This window comes from Dama dama, chromosome 10, assembly GCF_033118175.1.
Source record: "Dama dama isolate Ldn47 chromosome 10, ASM3311817v1, whole genome shotgun sequence".
Taxonomy (NCBI): Eukaryota; Metazoa; Chordata; class Mammalia; order Artiodactyla; family Cervidae; genus Dama; species Dama dama.
In genome coordinates, this window is record NC_083690.1 from 37,614,850 (window position 1) to 37,631,358 (window position 16,509).

Here is a 16,509-nt window from a genome sequence, read left to right on the forward strand (position 1 = left end):
GTGCTGACACCATGCTGGCCAAGGAGACATGGCCATGACAGCAGGGAGGGTCGAGATGGCACTGGGCCCCTCCCAGTCACGGGTCAAGGGTCTTCTACTGATAGCCTTGAGACCGTGATCTAGTCTCCAAAGTTCAATCAAGTGGACTTCTCTACCCTGAAGATACACGTGAGAACTGGGTGTCTTAAGAGGTGGTTGTGATGGTCAAATCAGAGAAGGACCTCTGTAAACTAGCAGGGTCATGGCAGGGAACCCACTCATCGTGTTGGGAGTCCGGCTTCCCACAGAAACTAGGTCATTTGTTCTCCCTACTGTGTTTGCACTTGATGGGGGAGGAAAAGGAGTCAGAGAAAAGAGGGCAAGGTCCCAAGGTCCTCAGGGGAGCCAGGGGAGCTCCTCCCACCATCTTGTGACCGCCCCCCCCCCCCCCATGTCTGGAGAATCCCCCAGATGCAGCATGTGCTGTATGTGTGCATGCCCAGCCTGCTGCTGTGGGCAAACAGGAATGTGATGGAGATTTTTGGTAGTTGGGTCAGGGTGACGTGGCAATGAAGGAAAGGTAAGACTGGGAATTCCCCATGGCCTGGATGGACAAGGCTTCTTGGAAGGTGACCCTCCTTTCACTTTCTGGTTCTGACTCATGCCAAGGCCCCCAGCTCGTGCCACTTTGCCCAAGGCCCCACGTACTGCCTGCAGCTGGCCGGTGAGGTCGTACTCCCAGCTGAGCGTGGCCGTCTTCTCCTCCAGTTCGGCGACCTTGCCTAGCAGCTCCTGCGCCTTGGCCATGGCACTCCTCAGCTCCTCCTCCTTGACCTTCATCTCCTCCTCTTGCCGGGCCATGTTCAGGAGTGGCTTGATCTGGGCAGTGAGCAACACCATAGAGGGTTAGGGGGTGGGCTTTGCCAGGTGGCATGGGGGCTCTGCCTCCGATGGGCCCTCATACCCCCTCTGGCGTGGAAAGAAGCTCTCGCTGCAGCTGTGCATCCCTGATCACCCACCACAGGTCCATCCTTGCTCAGGACCCGCCCTCAGGTCGCTCTGGGAGCCGAGAGACACATTTAGGCGCAGTCTTGCCATGCCCTGTGGTTATGTCTGATCTCTAAGTTCTGCGTGCTCAGGAGCGCTGGCTGAATTTACAGCTCCGGTTTCCCTTGTCTTTCTGCCTACTGAGTCCTCTGTCACTCTCTTGCACTCTGTCTTTCTCTGTGTCTGTCTTTCTGTCTCTCTCACTCTCTCTCTTTTGCATCTTTCGTCTTCTCCCCAGCATGACGGTCCAATTCCCCAAGTGCCGTTCCAGGTCTCCCACAATGTAGCTGGCTCACTCCTGCTCCCACTCAGCTGCCGTGTTCTGCCTCTGGCCTCTACCCCCCTCCCTCCCATCGCCCTGTGGCTGGGCCTACTTTGCCTTCGTCCGGAAGCAGCGGCTCCTGTTCGGTCTGGACCTCTCTGTGGTTAGGACACATTCCTCGAGAGGGCCTGGGCCCATCCGCTCCTCTGCGGGGCTAGACAAGGATCCCCGCCAGACCAGGAGCCCCGCCCCGCCTCTTCCCAGCTCCATCCTGCCCTCAGAGCACCAAGCAGAGTAGGCAGGGATAGGCCCTCGGGGATAGTTCCTGATCAGTGGATACATTTTTCTGGAGGGCAAACACCAGGATAGATTAGGAAATGGAAATGGATTAGGGTGGAGGCATTGCCTCACTTTGAGGATTTCAGATAAACTTGTCCTCACCAGCCTGGTCTGTGGGAATCTGGGAATCCTGCTGTGCATGACAAGTTTGCATAACAAGGTGATTGTAAGCATCACTTGCAACTAAGTAATGCTTTTTATCCCAGCAAAACCTCCCCCAGAGTGCTGCTTTTTCCACTGAATCATCCTATCCGGTTTAGTTAAATCAGATTAGAGTTTAGTTAACATACTAAGAATGAAGGATTTTGAGTTAATTTTACATTTTTACTCCTTGGAACAGGAACTTGCTCTGCTATGTTTAATTAGTGAGTTTCCCTTCCTGGTAAAGAGGCAGAAAAGTTTTCAGGCTTTGTCCCCTTGTCATCTGTGGTCACGTATGTCCAGCTTGGAAGGAATCTTAAAGGTTGTTGGTCTGGGGCTTCCCGAAGGGTAATTCATAAATTGAGCGGGGCGGGCGAGATGGATTCCACCATCGCATGGTAACCTTTGGGTTTTCACTGCGGGAGACCAGGGTAGGGAAGGGGGGTGGGAGGTGGGGGAAGAAGGAATGAATTGGGAGAGGGAATTGACATATATATAAACCATTGATACTATGTATGAAGTAGCTAATTAATGAGGACCTACTGTATAGCACAGGGAACTCTTCAGTGCTCTGTGCTGACCTGAATAGCAGGAAATCCAAAAAAGAGTGGATACATGTGTACATGTAGCTGATTCACTTGGCTGTGTAGCAGACACTAACACAACATGGTAAATGAGCTACAGTAAAAATTTTTTAAGGTTTGAAAAGTAATGGTTTAATAAATGATTTTGAAAAAAAATTTTTTTTGAACATGGAAAAGAATTTGTTAAATCTACAGGGTTTTGTTTTGTTTTGTTTTGTTGTTTTAGGCCATGCATGCGAGGCATGCGATGATCTTAGCTCCTCGACCAGAGATTGAACCCATGCCCCCTGCACTGGGAGCATGGAGCTTTTAACCACTGGACCACCAGGGAAGTCCTAAATCTTCAGTTTTTATGGATAACTTGCTTGGGATGAGACAGGTAAGGATGCAAAGTTTCCTTTTAAAATAAAAATTTCAGAGTAAAACAGGGAGTTGGTTTAAGGAAAGAAGATCAGACATAGAACAGGCGGGGAGAGTACCATGATGTCCAAATTTGAGAAATTCTTACTTAGCTCCTTTTGCAATCTCAAGCCCTCCAGCAGGCTGGCCTGTGCATGGCTTCCTCTGGCCATGTAGAATTTACTATCTGCACCCCTCACCACCACCGCACCTTTCTAGTTGTGGTCAGCACCGATTGTTAGAAAGTCCTTTCCTGGTCCTTGGCTAAGAGGAGACTCTGCCTTGGGCCCGCCGGTGTAATAAACTGCACTCCACTATCTGCATTGTCCTTCTGAGTGAGTCTGTTTCCCGGAAAGCGTGGCTATAACATTTGGTGCGTTGGCCGGGAAACTCCTCACTTTGAGGAGACAGGTCTCATTTGAGGCCACCCCGAGGTTTTGTAGCCTGAATCTCCTAAAGGGGGGAAGGCGCCTCATCCCTCTGGAAGGATTCTGCTTTTCAACGCTCGGACCTTTCACATCAGCAGGTAGTGGACGGCAGCAGGGGAACTGAGCGCTCAGGTGAGGAGGAACCCACCCGGCAGGGTGGAAGAGGGGGCCTGATCACCCCCCTGGGAGGGACTAGAAGGAGCGGGGACCCACAGGAGCCTGGAATAGGCAGGCGGCGATTGCTTGGTACACAGGTCGACGAGCGTGCTAGGGTTTAGGAAGGAAATTTGTGATGGTCATTTAGGAAGTGTGTCCATGCCGTCTCGGGGAAAATTATTACCAAGTGATCACCAGGGGATTTTTAGAATAGGAAACAAACAAAAAAAAAGAACAACAACAACAACAAAAAAGAAAGTCCTTTCCTACGGGGAGGGGAAAGGAGCTTCTGCGTGAGCTTTGGGGAGCTCAGGGCCCCCAGAGATGACCTGTGGCCTATCCACCCCTCCTCGTAGCTGCTCTGAGCACCTTGCCCCTCAAGACAACCCTGTTCTCCGGCCTCCTGAACACAGCAGCCCTGCCCCCGGTGTCCAGTGGCATGCTTCCTCATAACGGGGTCCCCGGGTGGGATGCCAGGCCCCAAGATGACCCGACCCGCATGGAGTAGGTGGCTCGTGGACTCTTGCGTTGGTTGAGAGTGGCCTGGTTGCTTGGGCACCTGCAGCTCCACCACCCAGCTGACTCACTCACCCTTACTGCCTTAGAGCACCTGGGAAAGGAGAGACAGGATCCCATGGTTTCCTAAAGCTGAGAACTTCACTGAAGGAGTTGAAGGGGCTTCAGCACGCCCAGGGGTAAGGCACTGAGCGCCAGGCCCACATTTCAGCGGGGGGTGGGGGGCGGGGGGCGCGCTCTGCATCCTCAGAGGGCTTTATTTTGAGGGATAAGTTGAAAGTTGGGAGGACACACCGTCATTTTTCTCAGGGGGAGTCAACCCCTGCCTGAAAGGAGGCGGCACTCTTCCTCCAAGGCGCCCTCATTTCCAGCAGCCTCCCTAGTCCCTAAGAGGCCTGCCACCCCCAAGAGGCCCCTGTGTCCTGAACAACCGAGGCCCCGAGGCCCGCATCTTGTTGTGGAGCTTCCACCAGCCCCAGAAACGCAGCTGTGGGAACTTGCGTGTGTTCCTCTGGATGACCTTCAGGCCTATTCTGCAAAAAAGAATGCGGGGTCGCAGGGGTTAAAATGCAGGTATTGGGGGGGAGGGTGATAGGGGACCAGGCTCCCCAGTGGAACCAGCTCCTCTCAGACATTTCCTCCTGCATTGCCCCTCCTTCCACTCCCTCACCAGAATGGTCCATTTAGCCTTCAGATCCCATCGTCTGCAGCCTCTGGAATCAGCCCTCCTGGCCCCTAACAGCTTCTTTCAGCTGTCATCCAGTGGGGGGCTTCTGGACACTGAGTCCCACCACTTAGCCCCTGACTTATGTCCCTGCCTTTGCCCGGATCACAGGGGGCCTGCTGGTGGCTTTCCGGACTTCACTACTGTTATTACTTCTTCACTACTGTTTTAATTACTTATACTGTGACCACAGAGGGCCAGAGTCCACCACAGGGCCTCCAGAGCTTTTTTCCGATTCCCATTTTAGGGAGATGGCTGAAAAACACGATTCTGAGGGCAGGGATTCGGAATGAAGACTTCTGGGTTCTGATCGTGACTCTCTCTGGCCCAGTACCTTAACCACCCTCTGATTTCAGTTTCCACATCTGTAAAATGGGGTTGCTGGCCCCACCACACCCCTCTCTCAGCGTCATCATCTGGATCAAGTACGAAGGCTGTGAGTGACTGGTCGATTGTAAAGAGAAAGGTTTGTGTTAGGTGGTCCCTGTCAGGAGTTGAGCTGTGTCCCCTCCCAAAAGATACGCTGGAGTCCTGCCTCCCAGAACCAGTGACTGCGACCATATTCGGAAATAGAGTCTTTGCGGATGGAATTACAGAGGTTAAGATGAGGTCAGACTGGAGTGCGTGTGTGTGTGTGTGTGTGTGTGTGTGTGTGTGTGTGTGCTAAGTCGCTTCAGTCGTGTCCGACTCTGTGTGACCCCATGGACTCGAGGCTCCTCTGTCCATGGGATTCTCCAGGCAAGAATACTGGAGTGGGTTGTCCTTTCCTCCTCCAGGGGATTTTCCCGACTCAGGGATCGAACCTGCGTCTCTTACATCTCTTGCTTTGGCAGGCAGGGTCTTTACCACTAGTGCCACCTGGGAAGCCCCCATCCTGGAGTGCGGGGGTGGCTGACCTCAGATGACTGGTGTCCTTATAGAAAGAAGGGAGACCATGTGAGGACAGAGGCAGAGACTGGAGTGGGGCAGCCACAGGCCAAGGAGGGCCTGGCCCACCAGGACTGCAAGAAGCAGGAGAGGCTCCTCTGCAGGCCTTGGAGGGAGCCTGCCTGCCAAAACCTTAATTTCAGACTCCTGGGTTCCAGAACTGTGGGAAAATAAATTCCTGCTGAGGGTCCTTCGGGCCGGCAGAGACGCTGTTAGCCTCCCTCCACACTGCCCACTGTCACTGGTGGAGCTGACCGCCGTGTGTGTGGAGGGGTTCCCAGCTGCTCCATGTGAATGGTGAGGCTTCAGTGGGTGAGGCTTCAAGCCCACCCCCTTGGTGCTACCTTCGTTCCAGCATCTTCTTGAATTTGACCCTCACGAGGAAACCGCGGAGTCGCCACTGCAGCATGGACATGGTCTTGGCAGGGCATTCATCCCTCATATCCTCGAGCCTGGCAGGATGCCAGCTCGGAAGAACACCTGGGGGAAAGACACGGTGATCTGGGAATAGCCCGGCTCACCAATGGCAGATGCTTCGGAGTGGGGGTGGGGGTGGCAGTTCAAAAGCAAAGAGCAATATTTCAGAGGGGTCCTTCAGCGTTTGGAGACCCTGGTGCCGACGTCTGAGGCCCCCGGGAAACAGCTGGTGTCGGCCTGGACACCTGCCCGGCAGAGCACCCCAGTCCCGGCGTCTGTCTCCTCTTGCTTCTTGTGGACCTTCCTGTGGCCTCCAGCCTGGCCTGGCGCTTACTAGCTGGGTCACCTCGGACATATCTTCTCACATCTCAGGGCCTCAGTGCCTCATCTGGGAAATGGTGGTGTCGATCCCTCCCCTAGAGGGTTACTATAAAAATGAAATAATGGGAGGGAAGTGCTTCTGCAGACTGTGAAGCTCTGAGTAAACTGTGACAGATTGTTAGGATCCTCACTGCTATATAAGGTGACTGCTCGGCAGCAGGACGCCAAGGGGCCTTCCTTCTTTGTTGTTCAGTCGCTCAGTCGTGTCTGACTGTTTGCCACCTCATGGACTGCAGCACGCCAGGTGATGGGAGTCTATCACCAACTCCCGGAGCTTGCTCAGACTCATATCTATCGAGTCGGTAATGCCATCCAACCACCTCAGCTTCTCTCGTCCCCTTTTCCTCCCGCCTTCGATCTTCCCAGTATCACGGTCTTTTCCAATGAGTCGGCTCTAAGCATCAGGTGGCCAAAGTATTGGAGCTTTAGCATCCGTCCTTCCAATGAATATTCAGGACTGATTTCCTTTAGGATGGACTGGTTTTATCTTGCTGTCCAGGGGACTCTCAAGAGTCTTCTCCAGCCCCAAACTCAAAAGCATCAATTCTTCCTTCTTTACTACCTCACAAAGCAGGTTTGGGACAGTCATGGTCCCACGGATATGGGGTTGGAACCCCCTCAGATGAATCCTCTATGTGGTTGACTGAGAGGAAAAAGGTGGAAAAGGATGCTTCTTCCCCCTGCCCTCTTTCCACCAAAACCCCAAAGAGTAGCCATCATGCGGTAGAGACATTGGGCTTGATATTTCCAAGTTGCATGTGGTCGAGGTTTGGTCTCTGAGGAGCAGTGAGACGAGCATGTGGCTGGTGGGGCAGAGCCCACGTGCGTCACAGGCGGGGACACTGCATACAGGCAGAGTCATTCTGTCCCTTGTTCTGCCCCTGCCGCCAGAGCCTGCCTGGCCCCCAGGGAGCGGAGCTCTCCCAAGCAGCCCCGGGCCTTTACCTGGACCCGAGGTGCCCAATGCAACCCTTGGACTAAGCAAGGTGCAGTCTGCCTGCCCAGAGACAGCTGTGTCAGATACAGGCGATGTCAGCCCCGGCCTCCCTGATCACAGGACTGAGGCCAGGGAGGGCCTGAGGCCTGCTCTGTCCCGCCTAGTTCTGTGAAATTGGGCACGTGACCTCCATACCTTCTCCAGGCTTTCTTAAGTTTCCCACCCATCAAAGGTGGGGTAGGGAAAGGAGCTAGACTCAGGTTCTTTCTGGCTCAGGTATTCAGCAGTTCTGTGACCAAGTTCCCATAAGTCAGTTTAGCTCAATGGTGCAGGAGGCCAAAGCTAATGGTGCTGGCAGATTTGAGAGTGGTGTTGCAATCCCGCTAACACCGCTGGCTACAGAGCAAGCTGCAGGAAATTAGGGACTCTGTTCTGTCCGCCTGCATATCCCTAAGCCTGGAACCATGCCTGGCACACAGGAGGTGCTCCGTAGGTGTTGGACGCACATGCAACCTGGAACTTCCCCAGGCTTCCAGCCACCCCAGGCCAGCGGAGAAGCTGCTCCTGCCTGGGCCCCCACGAGACCTGGCCGGGCAGGCGACCCACTCAGGGCTGCTTGGCGGCCCGCGCTGAGCCTGATGCAAAGCCAGTGCCCTTCCCACATCGCCCTGGCTGTCACGTCGGGGTGCAGGCTGGTTGGGCAGCTGTTGAGGGACACCTCGCACCCTCAGCCTTGCCCTTCCAATCCCGACAGGATTCTGCAGGGCCAGGAAGTGGCGCAGACACAGGCCCCGTGAGTCAGGGCCGGGCATTCGCTCAGTCTGAGTCAACCCCAACTCACCTGCCAGCTCAGGGCCAGAGCTCGCAGTGTGGGTGGGCTGGGCTTGGGCACTTCACCCCCAGAGCTCGCTCGTACACCTACCATGGTGCTCTGGTCCAATCCAGGATCTTGATTCAGGTCGTCTCCTTTTATTCTTAGAAATCTGGGGCCCATGCAGTCCTAAGAAAAGTTCTCCAGTTCACTGAGCACTGCTCTGTCTGAGCTGAGTTCTCACGCGCGCTAATCTCAATCCTCTGGCTTTATCAGCCCCAATTTTTCGGAGGAGGAAACAGAGGCTCTCAGCATCTTGACCCAACTGGTCCACAGCTGAACTGGAATTCACATGTTGACACCCACCTTCCTGGGACAAGGCTGAGGGGGAAGACCCTACCTTGGTGTGTCCGATCTTGTATTCATTGACATCCAGGTTGATGGACCCCAGGAGCAGCTCTGAGGCCTTCTTGTTTACGAACCCCTGAGGAATCACACTGGGGTTCAGCGCTTGGTACCTGTTGGGAGAGACAATGACAGTCCCCATCACCCCCAAGCTGGCAGCCCAGAAAGTCTGCCTGCACGGTCACTGTCCATCCGTGAGATGGCCTTTGAGTCAGGTGTTAGACTTGGTTTGCAGAGGCCCATGGCAGGCAGAGGGAGGGGGCTTACAGGAAGGCACCAAATCTTTCCTTCCTGATCTTTTCCTCCAGGCGTGGCAGAACCACTCCTTTTCCTGACCTGCCAGCAGCCCCTTTAGTCGTTCCTCAGTTAGGGACTTCAGAGGGCTTGGACAGGATGACCTCTACTGACCCTTCCTGTTCCATCATCTGTGACCATGTGTTCTAGCAGTTAGGGAGGGGGGTCAAAGTAAAAGAACCCCTAAGATGGAGGTCTCAGTTTGGGCTCCCCAGAAACAGAACTTGAGACCAGGATTCAAGTGCAAGTAGTTTATCTGAGAGGCGCCAGAGCTGGGGAGTGGGGCAGGGAAGTCAGCAAAAAGCATGTTATCGAGTCAGTTATCACCACAGCCATCTGGGGCTTCATGCTACTGGGGGACCCTGGTGTGCGGGACCAGCTCCCCCTAGCTCACAAGAGCCTCTGTGCGTCTCTTACCAACCCCGCATACAGTGATGTCACATTAGTAGCTTGAAATTACCACATGGTGGGAGTATTTATACCATGGAAATCAGTAGATACCACAAATCAGGGCTTCTTCTTTTTTTTTTTTTTTCTTTTAAATTTTAACTTGGAGCCCCATTGTTAAACATTTACCAACACACAGCTGTCTGACAGCCAGTATAGAAGATGCCTCAGAGTTAGCCCATCACCAGGGTTGGGGAGCTGAAGTATTTTTATGCCAACTGTCCTTAGTCCTATCGGTTGAGGGCTGCTTCTGGGCTGGGGTGGGGGTCGTTAATTGCTGATCATTTCAGCCTGCCAAGAGCAAAGCAGACTTTTGCAGCCAGAGAGAACCCGCAGGCAAAGAAGCGCAGGTGCTGGCCTCCAAAAGTCGCGTCATTGTGTACAGAAGTAGTGACAATGAGACACTGTCCATCAGGTGCCCACAGTGCCTCTCCAATGGGACTGTGTTTATCAAGAGCCAACCGCGGACACTGAGAACTGTGCTTGAGGTATCAGGAAGACTCCCGCTCACCTCTGTGTGAACTCTGGGTACTGCAGCCTGTTTGGGAAGCCCTTCCCACAAATCCGGAGGCCTTCCAAGATTCCGTTGCAAGCCAGCTGGTGCACGATCAGGTGGGCGTCCTTCACGCCTGCCAAGAGGGAGGAACAGGACAGGGAGTTACTACCCTGGGGTATCCGAGGCCACTCCTTGTCCCTCAAGGACGCTGACCTGCATATCCATGTCCTCATCTCCTCTTGTCACTGCCCGGGGGGGGGGGTCCCAGATCCCCTGCAATTCAGCCAAGGACCAAAGGCTCTCCTGAGTGTGACTCTGGCTAGACCAGCCCACTCTGCTGTACAAAGGAGCAGCTAGAACGTGATCTTCGGATGATCCATTGTTGGAGGCTCTTTCAATGCCTGGTTCTGCCCCAGTCAACCTGTGATTACAAGTGGACTTAATGTGGAGCGAACCCCAACTTCACACATCCTGAAAGCTTCCAACTGGGAGGCATGTTCCTGTGAGGTACCTGATTGCTTAAACTCATGGGGGGACGATACAGCAGACAAAATGGGGGGAGGTGCCGTGCAGGGTGGTCATCAGCTTGTTCCACTGCTCCTGGGGGTGGAGGGAAAGGAAGCATTAGCTCGGTGGTGGTGTGGCAGGACACCTGTGCTCAGGAGAGGTATTTGTTTAGAGTTTAATTAATTTAACTATGACTACAATTCAGTTCTCCGGTCACACCAGCCACTTCTCAGGTACACACGAGCTATGCGTGGTTGGTGGCTATCGTACCGGACAGCATATTGGGCAGTGGCAGCTGTATTGGACAGAAGAGAACATTCCACCATTGCAGAAAGTTCTGTTAGATAGCAATGCTCTCAGAGGTCCAGGGACTTGCCCAGAGTGACAGGTTTTACAAGAAGAGGGATCCTCTGAATTCAGTGCTGGCTCACTGTAGAATCTTGCTTCTAGAAGGAATCGTAATGCCTGTATGGACAAATCCCTCCCCATTTTAAACCTCCCTACTGAAAAAAAATTTTTTTAAATAAATAATAAACCTCCCTACTGAACCCTCCTCTTCCAGTTGGGATACGGTGGGGTGGCCCACTCTGCCTTAGGAAAGCCAGATCCTTGTGAAGTACTGAAATCATTCTATGTGCAACATCTCCCCCATTAGCTGCATTTCTGCACTTTGAAACATGTTTCCAGTAATGCCCAAACTTTGTGGAAGTTGTGACCAGCCCAGAAGACCCACTGGCACAAGACCTTAGGCACTGATATTTCCACTTGTTATGTTGGCCAAGTCCCATCATCCCCTGGGTTTTCAGTCTGAAACAGTGCAGTTGGACTGGACCATCTCTAAGGGACTTTCCTGCCCTGCGGTCTGTGGTTCTGTGCCCTCTGCAGAAGGAAACGGACCCCTTGAATGAAAGAGGCGACCAAAGGCATAGAAATGGACTCCAGAGGAACTGCATGTTGGTGGCAAGCACATCTTCGAGCCCAGGAATATTTGCAGTTCTTGTCCCTCTGAGTGGTGGCCCTGTTGGGTGTTCCCCTGGGGCCGGCCACAGGACCTCAGCAGGGTAGGAGGCAGGGCTGGGCTTGACATTTGGCTCAGACAGGAGAGCGGGAAGCAGAAAATAAGCACAGTGCATTTGGGTGTCCGCTCCTCCGAAGCAATATTGCTCTCCTTAGAGGTGGTATGGGCCCCGTGATTGTGTCGGCTGATGGAAGCTCCCAGGATGCTTCTGCATCTCTTTATTGCACTGGCATCCATAGACGATCTCAAGCAACTTGTTATTCATTCATTCATTCAACAATAGTTGAATACGAGAATTTGGTTTTCTTCTTTCTTCTCCTGGTCACTAAAGGGCGTCAGCACAGAGAGACTGGACACATGAGGGGGCAGCCATACCCGGAGCCTCCTCTTCCTTGAAGAGAAGGGCCGAGATCCCCAGGCTCGACTTTTGGAACGAGCCCACCACTGACTCATTCAGGGGGTCTTTGTTCTTCTCTATCCAGCCCGTGATGTTGTAACCCTCCTGGAGGGGAGCAGATGCCATTGGTTACATTTCAGCCCCAGGGCCACCTTTCAGACCTCACAGCCAGATCCCCGGCCCCGTCTCCTAGGGCTCCAGTTCTCGTCCTGATGACTTGCCTGGAGTCCTGTGATGTCCCAGAAGCCCCACGTCTTGGGCATTTGCAGTTTGCCTGTGTAGGGCACCCTATCTCTGAGCTGTGCCCACATACAAGGACTCCCCAGTTACTCTCTGCCAGGTGTGACCTTCTCTTGCATGTCTGGCTTTGCTGGTCACCCTGAGCCTCCCCGACCCCTGGGTCTCCTTCTACCCAGGATGGCTGATCTTACTTCAGGCTCAGCAATTGGCCTTGACCCGTGGAATCCCATGCCACGTGAAGAACTCCCTACAAGAGCATCTGTTCTCTCCTTGCTGGGAAGCTGAGAAGCACAGCTCCCTCCCCCACCACCACATTGCCTGGTGGGAGCGGGGCTCCATCCATCCAGCGCCATGGGCCCAAGTCTTGGCCACATACTACTGTCTGGTTCCCATTTTTCCAGGTGGCCCCAGCTGGAGAGGCAAAGAGGAAGGCATCTTTCAGCTCTTCCCCCTGCGCACGGAGAATCTAGGGATGCAAATGAGAAGCCAGCACCTTTGGGCTCTCCTTCTGCTATGTGGTGTACGACGTTCATCACCTCCAGGCCCCATCTTAGAGCCTTCTTGGAAGTGCACAGGCCCCCCTTGACTTGGGATGTCCCATTGCTACAAACACGGAACCCACTTCATTTCATCTTAGGGGGTGAGGTGGAGCACTGCAATTCGGCCCCAAGCCCGCTCTGGGCAGCGGCACAGTCCCTTTGGCCAGTAATGGGCATCATCATGGTTGTGGAGATCATAAAAGCTCAGCTCTGATGCCCAGTCAAACAGCAGCTTTCCTGACAGCTTGGTCCTAAGCCCGTCGTTTCCCCAAAGCTAAACCCACAGAGGTTCAACAAATGCCGTGGTAACCGGAGACCCTGGCATTGACCGCAACACTGCTTGCCTCCCCCGTCAATTATTCAAATACACCTGAGTCCTGGCTGCACTTAATTTCCCTCTTCCCCTAGGACTAGGTTTGTCATGAGTGCAAAAGCCACTCTATCAACGTCACCTTGCTAGTTCAGGGGCCATGAACTGTCAGAGGGATGAGTCAATCAACTGGGGAATAATTGATTGGGCTGATGGATTTTTTTCCTTCTTTTTGCAAGTGTTATTTATTTATTTACTTTGGCCATGCTGCGAGGCACGTGGGATCTTAGTTCCTCAACCAGGGACTGAACTGATGCCCCCTGCAAAGGAAGTTCAGTTCAGTTCAGTCACTCAGTCGTGTCTGATTCTTTGTGACCCCATGGACTGCAGCATGCCAGGCCTCCCTGTCCATCACCATCTCCAGGAGTTTACTCAAACTCATGCCCATTGAGGTGGTGATGCCATCCAACCATCTCATCCTCTGTCATCCCCTTCTCGTCCTGCCTTCAATCTTTCCCAGCATCAAGGTCTTTTCAAAATTGGAGTTTCAGCTTCAACATCAGTCCTTCCAATGAATATTCAGGACTGATCTCCTTTAGGATGGACTGGTTGGATCTCCTTGCAGTCCAAGGGACTCTCAAGAGTCTTCTCCAACACCACAGTTCAAAAGCATCAATTCTTCAGTGCTCAGCTTTCTTTATAGTCCGGTTCTCACATCTGTACATGACTACTGGAAAAACCATAGCCTTGACTAGATGGACCTTTGTTGGCAAAGTAATGCCTCTGCTTTTTAATATGCTGTCTAGGTTGGTCATAATTTTTCTTCCAGGGAGTAGGCGTCTTTTAATTTCATGGCTGTAATCACCATCTGCAGTGATTTTGGAGCCCCAAAAAATAAAGTCTGCCACTGTTTCCCCATCTATTTGCCATGAAGTGATGGGACTGGATGCCATGATCTTAGTTTTCTGAATGTTGACCTTTAAGCCAACTTTTTCACTCTCCTCTTTCACTTTCATCAAGAGGCTCTTTAGTTCTTCTTCACTTTCAGCCATAAGGGTAGTGTCATCTCCACATCTTAGTGATATTTCTCCTGGCAATCTTGATTCCAGCTTGTGCTTCCTCCAGCCTAGTGTTTCTCATGATGTACTCTGCATATGAGTTAAATAAGCAGGGTGACAATAGACAGCCTTGACGTACTCCTTTCCCAATTTGGAACCAGTCTGTTGTTCCATGTCCAGTTCTAACTATTGCTTCCTGACCTGCACACAGATTTCTCAAGAGGCAAGTCAGGTGGTCTGGTATTCCCATCTCTTTCAGAACTTTCCGCAGTTTATTGGAAGGGCAGAGTCCTAATCCCCTGCAAGTGTTACCATTTCTGGCCAAGATCAAACAATACATATTCTTTTTTTATTTTCTTTTCCAGTTAAAAAATTTATTTTGCTGAAGTATAGTTGATTTACAATGTTGTGTTTTTTCTGCTGTACAGCAGAGTGATTAGTTACACGTATGTAGACATATTCTTTTTCATGTTCTTTTCCACTATGGTTTATCACAGGATATTGACGGCAGTTCCCTGTACTCTACATTAGGACCTGGTTGTTATCCACTCTATATAAAATAGTTTGCATCTACTAATCTTATATATTCTCCAGTGAGGGCCATTTGCTAAAACATTCCCTGTGGTGTGATTACACGGGAGGCTATTAGATGGTTAAAACCTGACTCTGCCTTTCATAGGATGGATGACCATGGACAAGTAACTTCATTTTTTGGTGCCTCAGTGTTCCCATCTATGAAATGGTTATAATAAATTACCCTCTGCACACAGGAGCTTATGATGATCCAATGAGTGAAGGCCTAATACAGCCGACCTAACAGTGGCCATTGCAGTGGATGTTGTGCTGTTTTAGAGAGGGAGCTTGAGGTCAGGTAAACCAGAGCCATCAGCTGTGTTGCTGATTACCCCAAAAGCACTGGTCCCTGTGAAATCCCCTCCTGAGACGTGCCCCACTCAGGGTCCCGACCTCTCTCCAAGCCCCTCCTTCGAGAAGCGGGGTCCCTTTTCCAGGAGGTCGATGCAGGCCTGCAGGTCAAGGCCGAAGTCTATGAAGACTCATTGAATGCCCTCCCTCTTGCACTCCTTCTGCTCCAGCGTGAACATGTGGTGGTGGAAGAACTGCTACAGCTTCTCCTTGGTGAAGCTGATGCACAGCTGCTCGAAGCTGCTGAACTGTGGGGTGAAGATAGAAAGAGGGGGTCAGCCCAGATGCAGACAGAGCTGACCCCGGGAGGGGCGGAGGGCTGGGTCGCCAGCAGAGCTAAAGCTGGCCAGTGTGTGGCACGGCCGCAGATGCCTTAACACCAACTACCCAGTCGGTGCTCCCAGGTCCCGTGAGAAGTGCCTCTCGGCCCCCCTCCCCGTGAAGGCTCGGAGCACCTCGACCACGGGGCCTGCCTGAGCCTCCCACTGCTGCTGCAGCACCCGAAACTCAAACTCCAGCCTCACGCGGTGCATGAGCACCAACGTGGAAAGAATCATTTCCTTTCTAGGCAGAGAAATCCTTTGAGATGCTTTGTGGGTCTGACTACCCCCCACCCCGTGTGCCTTTGGATAGGTCTCTCTGTCTAGTTTTTCTCATCCTCATCTGGAGGATGAAGGGGTTTGAGGGATTTGCAAGCCTTTTTTATTCATTTTTTAAAAACCAGATACTGCTTTCTCTTCATGAAAGCCTACATGGAAGGGTCTTACAAAAAACAGGTCAGAGGAGAGGGGCCGTTGTGATCACAGAGCCACCTGCATCGAGCGTGTACATGTGTCAGACGCTGGCTAAGCTGCATCTGCAAGAATGATTGGTGACCCCGTTAAAGATGGGGACCTGGGGGTGCACAATGGCGTGAAAGTGGCGGGGCTGGGAGTCTAGCCCTGTTTGTCTACTGCACATGCCCCACTGTTGGCGCAGGCATTTTCCTCCCTCCCCAGCCCCACCCGGCTGGCCATCGGCAGCTGCCCAGGACTCCAGGCAGCACAGTTTGAGACTCTGTCTAAGGCCCTTTCCACCTATGGAATTAAATGATTCTATTGTAGACAGCAGCCAAATTAGCCTTCTAGATCCTGAGAGAAATTGAAAGTGAAAGTCGCTGAGTCATGTCTGACTCTTTACAACCCCATGGACTATACAGACCATGGAATTCTCCAGGTCAGAATACTGGAGTGGGTAGCCTTTCCCTTCTCCAGGGTATCTTCCCAACCCAGGGATTGAACCCAGGTCTCCTGCGTTGCAGGCGGATTCTTTACCAGCTGATCCACTAGGGAAGCCCAAGAATACTGGAGTGGGTAGCCGTTCCCTTCTCCAGGGGATCTTCCTGACCCAGGAATGGAACTGGGGTCTCCTGCATTGCCGGTGAATTCTTTACCAGCTGAGCCACTAGGGAAGCCTGATAGAAATGCAGCTAAATTATTTTTTTTAAACCCCAGCTGTGGCTAACAGAAGTCCTGGAATAATAGGAGAGCAGAGCTGGAGTGCACCTTAGCGGTCATCACCTCCAGCCGGCTCATTTCAGAGTTGAGACAGCTGAGGCTCAGATAGGGGTAGCCACTGTCCAAAGGCCACACAGCTGGTTGGTGGCCAACCCGAGTCCAGAACCAGGTCTCCTGACTCCTAATCACGAAGGTCAAATCTTCCTGACCCACAGCACCCATCTTGTGATGAGGCCTGAGTCTCATTTGTCTGGGCAAGAAACGGGGACCACCAGTGCTGTGCTGATAAATCAGCTCTCTCTCTCAAAAAAAAGCTCTTGGTTTGTAGTG

General features: G+C 52.5%; 1 pseudogene; it reads right to left on the minus strand.

The window, feature by feature from the left end:
- LOC133063251 (myosin-16-like) overlaps nt 1-16,509 on the minus strand; it is a 41,818-nt pseudogene that overhangs the window by 10,963 nt on the left and 14,346 nt on the right.